The sequence below is a fragment of the Panulirus ornatus genome, chromosome 43 (genome assembly GCF_036320965.1).
Source record: "Panulirus ornatus isolate Po-2019 chromosome 43, ASM3632096v1, whole genome shotgun sequence".
Taxonomy (NCBI): Eukaryota; Metazoa; Arthropoda; class Malacostraca; order Decapoda; family Palinuridae; genus Panulirus; species Panulirus ornatus.
Genome location: NC_092266.1, coordinates 5,371,795 through 5,378,357, shown reverse-complemented (window position 1 = coordinate 5,378,357; position 6,563 = coordinate 5,371,795). Strand labels below are relative to the sequence as shown.

Sequence of the window (6,563 nt, the reverse complement as noted above, 5' to 3'; positions counted from 1 at the left end):
AATAATAGAAGATTCAATGATATTTCTCGTGGTACTGGAATTAGAGTTAATAATGCCATCTCAGTTATTAACTCTAACTCCAGTACCACGAGAAATATAATTGAATCTTCTATTTCTGAATACGCAAAGAATTATAATCTTAATATTAGTGATGGTCTATACAAATTGGATAACTTTAATGTTGATAAAATTTGTAAACAATTCACCTTGTCCACAGAATAAGTTTATGATACGCTTGTTGTCTGTCTTGGACAATCACATGTTTACCATATGGCGTCCTAGTTACGTCTCTTCGTTGTATATCAACTGACTGTTATATTTCTTTCTTGTGTCTCCCCTGATGATGTGAGTTTTACACGAAAGTGCACTTGGGAACTTATCGTTTTTATTTTCCCCGTGAACTCATAAGAATATACTTGATCACGTGCAAAATTGTGATCCTTTTCAATATATATATATATATATATATATATATATATATATATATATATATATATATATATATATATATATATATATATATATCCTTCAGTATGTTTACTTTCGATAATGAGGAACAGAAGAAGGAGCCAAGCAAGTAAATTTCGTCAAAGACATCTCTCTTTTCTTAACGCTGCCTCGCAAAGATTTTCATTAATTCATATTGAAGAAACAGACGAATTTTCTATTGTCTGGTTAGCTCAGTGGTAGAGCGTGAGTCTGACACACTCAAGGTCGTGGGTTCGAGACCCACACCAGACATAATTTTTGTCTTTTTCTTTTTTCATTTTGTCCGCATCACATGTGTGCAACATTCAGTATGTTCGTTCAACGTTATAGTGAAGATCTTCACAATAAATTGAGGTTTTCGACCTTATCTGAAAGGGTTATGTCCACCAAGACGTCCTTGAAATCTTCCAGAAGCTTCTGGCGATCCTCCTCCAACTGCTGGGCACATCAGAGTTAACATGGGCCGGACATCGGTTGTGGAACGACTTAATCTGCTTCCGGTAGTTAGCAGGGATGATAATGAGGGCTCTGACCTCATACCAGGTCAGCTTAGTTCCAGTCTATTGCTTAGTTCCAGTCTATTGCAACGACGAGAAAAAAGTAAAACTCATTTCTTCGTGGAAAATTGAGAGGAAAACACGACAGCAACATGGAGATTTACCCTGTGGTTATTTTACCGGCTAGTCGGCAACGGTCGGTCAAACACTATTTTGCCGTGGTAATCTCAGTACTTCATATAATACTATGTCACAAAATATGTTCTTGGGGGCGTAGCTCAGTGGTAGAGCACTCGCTTGGCATGCGAGAGGTCCCGGGTTCAAACCCCGGCGCTTCCATTTTTGTTATTTGGTAAATTCATTGTGTTCAGTCTTATATATATATATATATATATATATATATATATATATATATATATATATATATTTATGTATATCGTCCGATCAGAGAAGTTAAGCAACGTTGGGTCTGGTTAGTACTTGGATGGGTGACCGTCTGGGAACACCAGATGCTGTTATCCCTGGGGATAGGGAAGAAAGAATACTTGCCTCGTATTCCCTACCTGTCGTAGAAGGCGACTAAAAGGGGAGGGAGCAGAAGGCCGGAAATCCTTTACTCTCATTTTCAATTTTCTAAAAGACAGAACAGAGAAGATATAAAGATATTGTAAAGATGTAACTAATATAAGATATAAGAATGAATGGAAGATACGTATGTAGCTGAAACAAGGAGTAATGAAGATTAAGGTGCAATGAAAATTATTCTGTACTGAAGATAAATGTATATGTTAAAATTTTGTATTGAACATCAAGAAGTAATGATAATGATGAGAGTGTAGTGACGATGAGGGTTTAGTTAGGGAGTGGTGACAATTGCCTTTACAATGATAATAAGGAGGTAACACAATGAGGAACACAAACTTTCCAAAGCTACGTTCAAGTCAGACTTTGAACTAAGTTCGGTAAACAGAAGGATGATGTTAAGGTGAGAGTGTAGTGAAGAAGAGTATAGTGATGATAAGGATATTGTCAAGATAGGTTGTAGTGAAGATACGAATGTAGTGAAGATACGAATGTAGTAGAGATAAGGGTTATTAAAGAGTAAAGTTTATTCAAAATGATTATGTAGTGAAGATGAGAACTGCTTTTAGTGAACATCAGGGAGTGCAATGATGATGGTATGGTAGAAATAACGATGCAGAGAAGAAGAGGGTATAGTGAAGGTATAGTTAAGTGAAAATAAGCTAGTAGTGAAGATACACGTTAGTGAATATGAGGTTGTAGTGAACTTAACCTGATTGACCTGATCCCCCAAATCCTCCAAACTACGTTCAAGGGCGGATCCAAAGCCAACCTAAAAGGCTATTTCTCTGTGTATTGTTAGTGGTGGTGGTGGTGTGTAGGTGTGTGTAATCATGTATTTGCACTGTATTAGGAGGGAGTTTTACACTCGTGGGGCCCCGTGTAAGTACGTTGTTTGTGTGAGCGGGTAAAATCTAAAGCCTTCCTTGAAACCAGCTTAGTCAAGATAAGGTCATATGAAGTTGAGGTTGTAGTGAAGATTATAATAAGCCTTGCATAGTGAAGATAAAGGGATTAAGGAGAGGAGATGTAGTAAAAAAGATTATAGTGAACACAAAAGGATTCAAGCTAAGTGCAGGGTCGGCCTACGGGCTTGAACTTACATTTTAGGTCAAAGGCATCACCAGTACACCCCGGCCAGCCTTAAAGTTTATCCGTACACACACATACACACACACACACACACACACACATAAGTATATATATATATATATATATATATATATATATATATATATATATATATATATATATATATATATATATATTTTCCCTAACCCTCTCACTTTGCACACCACCTCGACCCAAACACCCTATATCTGCCACTCTGTCATCAGACACATTCAACAAACCTTCAAAATACTCATTCCATCTCCTTCTCACATCACCACTACTTGTTATCACCTCCCCATTTACGCCCTTCACTGAAGTTCCCATTTGCTCCCTTGTCTTACGCACCCTATTTGCCTCCTTCCAGAACATCTTTTTATTCTCCCTAAAATTTACTGATAGTCTCTCACCCCAACTCTCATTTGCCCTTTTTTTCACCTCTTGCACCTCTCTCTTGACCTCCTGTCTCTTTCTTTTATACTTTTCCCACTCAATTGCATTTTTTCCCTGCAAAAATCGTCCAAATGCCTCTCTCTTCTCTTTCACTAATACTCTTACTTCTTCATCCCACCACTCACTACCCTTTCTAAACAGCCCACCTCCCACTCTTCTCATGCCACAAGCATCTTTTGCGCAATCCATCACTGATTCCCTAAATACATCCCATTCCTCCCCCACTCCCCTTACTTCCATTGTTCTCACCTTTTTCCATTCTGTACACAGTCTCTCCTGATACTTCTTCACACAGGTCTCCTTCCCAAGCTCACTTACTCTCACCACCTTCTTCACCCCAACATTCACTCTTCTTTTCTGAAAACCCATACTAATCTTCACCTTAGCCTCCACAAGATAATGATCAGACATCCCTCCAGTTGCACCTCTCAGCACATTGACATCCAAAAGTCTCTCTTTCGCACGCCTGTCAATTAACACGTAATCCAATAACGCTCTCTGGTAAACAGAGAAGAGGTAGTAAAAGCTTTGCGGAAGATGAAAGCCGGCAAGGCAGCAGGTTTGGATGGTATTGCAGTGGAATTTATTAAAAAAGGGGGTGACTGTATTGTTGACTGGTTGGTAAGGTTATTTAATGTATGTATGACTCATGGTGAGGTGCCTGAGGATTGGCGGAATCCGTGCATAGTGCCATTGTACAAAGGCAAAGGGGATAAGAGTGAGTGCTCAAATTACAGAGGTATAAGTTTGTTGAGTATTCCTGGTAAATTATATGGGAGGGTATTGATTGAGAGGGTGAAGGCATGTACAGAGCATCAGATTGGGGAAGAGCAGTGTGGTTTCAGAAGTGGTAGAGGATGTGTGGATCAGGTGTTTGCTTTGAAGAATGTATGTGAGAAATACTTAGAAAAGCAAATGGATTTGTATGTAGCATTTATGGATCTGGAGAAGGCATATGATAGAGTTGATAGAGATGCTCTGTGGAAGGTATTAAGAATATATGGTGTGGGAGGCAAGTTGTTAGAAGCAGTGAAAAGTTTTTATCGAGGATGTAAGGCATGTGTACGTGTAGGAAGAGAGGAAAGTGATTGGTTCTCAGTGAATGTAGGTTTGCGGCAGGGGTGTGTGATGTCTCCATGGTTGTTTAATTTGTTTATGGATGGGGTTGTTAGGGAGGTAAATGCAAGAGTCTTGGAAAGAGGGGCAAGTATGAAGTCTGTTGGGGATGAGAGAGCTTGGGAAGTGAGTCAGTTGTTGTTCGCTGATGATACAGCGCTGGTGGCGGATTCATGTGAGAAACTGCAGAAGCTGGTGACGGAGTTTGGTAAAGTGTGTGGAAGAAGAAAGTTAAGAGTAAATGTGAATAAGAGCAAGGTTATTAGGTACAGTAGGGTTGAGGGTCAAGTCAATTGGGAGGTGAGTTTGAATGGAGAAAAACTGGAGGAAGTGAAGTGTTTTAGATATCTGGGAGTGGATCTGTCAGCGGATGGAACCATGGAAGCGGAAGTGGATCATAGGGTGGGGGAGGGGGCGAAAATTTTGGGAGCCTTGAAAAATGTGTGGAAGTCGAGAACATTATCCCGGAAAGCAAAAATGGGTATGTTTGAAGGAATAGTAGTTCCAACAATGTTGTATGGTTGCGAGGCGTGGGCTATGGATAGAGTTGTGCGCAGGAGGATGGATGTGCTGGAAATGAGATGTTTGAGGACAATGTGTGGTGTGAGGTGGTTTGATCGAGTAAGTAACGTAAGGGTAAGAGAGATGTGTGGAAATAAAAAGAGCGTGGTTGAGAGAGCAGAAGAGGGTGTTTTGAAATGGTTTGGGCACATGGAGAGAATGAGTGAGGAAAGATTGACCAAGAGGATATATGTGTCGGAGGTGGAGGGAACGAGGAGAAGAGGGAGACCAAATTGGAGGTGGAAAGATGGAGTGAAAAGGATTTTGTGTGATCGGGGCCTGAGCATGCAGGAGGGTGAAAGGAGGGCAAGGAATAGAGTGAATTGGAGCGATGTGGTATACAGGGGTTGACGTGCTGTCAGTGGATTGAATCAAGGCATGTGAAGCGTCCGGGGTAAACCATGGAAAGCTGTGTAGGTATGTATATTTGCGTGTGTGGACGTGTGTATGTACATGTGTATGGGGAGGGTTGGGCCATTTCTTTCGTCTGTTTCCTTGCGCTACCTCGCAAACGCGGGAGACAGCGACAAGTATAAAAAAAAAAAAAAAAAAAAAAAAAATATATATATATATATATATATATATATATATGTGTGTGTGTGTGTGTGTGTGTGTGTGTGTGTGTGTGTGTATTTACACTGTACCAGAAGCGTTAACTAAAGCTCATTTGGTGAAATCGTGTTTCCTCACATTAAATGTTATACCAGATATCCAAAATTCTTCTCTTTGGTCTTTCATTTTCTATGTTTTTCACTTGACTTTCTTCAGTAGAAGTGATTTACCGTTCATGTTTTAGATTAAACTATATTTGTCAATTTACCAATTCCCTCTCCCATCTCATCATGACGCTTCTTATTGTTCTTTGATTTGAATCCTCCGTTTTCACCTCTCCTTCAACATGATAACCTCTGAATCTGTGAGTGTGTAATTACCTATCTTTACTGTGTGAGGAAAGAGTTCTACACTCGCCAGGCCAAATCTCTAGAACATTCCGTACTATTATACAACTTGTAACATTTATGTATGGTGTCTGCCTTAACCATGACCTCATTCTTCTTATTCCATTCATCAACCACTCTTATATAAACTTTAAAATTACTTCTCTGAATATATTTGAACAATATTGCCCTAATTTCATGCTATGTTCTCTAGTTTTGTGTGTGTGTGTGTGTTCTCAGAAAGTAACTGTGTACTATTCAACAAGGATTTCCCAAAAGCCATTTACCTCATATCCTTTTATTTTGATGCTTGAAAATGGCTAAATTTTCGTCAAAGTGTTTTTTGTCTTATTAGTGTTTATAATGATCTATTGATTCAAAAAGTATTGGTATTTCGAAACTATTCAGATCCTTCAACATCTCTAGCCATCTTCACTACACTCTCAACACCATTCGCCATCTTGACTATTTCTTCGACACCTTTAGATTTCATCAAATAATGATCACAGCAAAACTAAATAAATACGTCTACATATCCGGATTTGTATGGGATTTAATCTGGATAGATCTGTTTGTGTGACGTCACATAACCCAGGGGTATATAAGGCCGGCGGTGAGAGAAGTTTAATCATTTGAGGATGGGACTCCGTACCGACAACATCTCCTCTCACACTCTCCGGCAAGAAGAAAATTTGGTAAGTGCACCTCAGGCCGCAGTCAAAATGAGCGTTCCAGTTGTAAAGTTGACCCAGAAGGATGTAAATGACCTGGTGGTCATGAGAGAGGTGGGTCGGGGAGGCAACGCCAAGATTGAAAC

General features: G+C 39.6%; 1 non-coding gene across 1 annotated transcript; it reads left to right on the top strand.

Annotated features, from left to right (window-relative positions):
* The first annotated feature begins 669 nt into the window (after window positions 1-669).
* On the top strand, window positions 670-741 carry TRNAV-GAC (transfer RNA valine (anticodon GAC)). The gene has a single exon. It is a non-coding gene; the product is annotated as a tRNA-Val (tRNA).
* The last annotated feature ends 5,822 nt before the right edge of the window (window positions 742-6,563 follow it).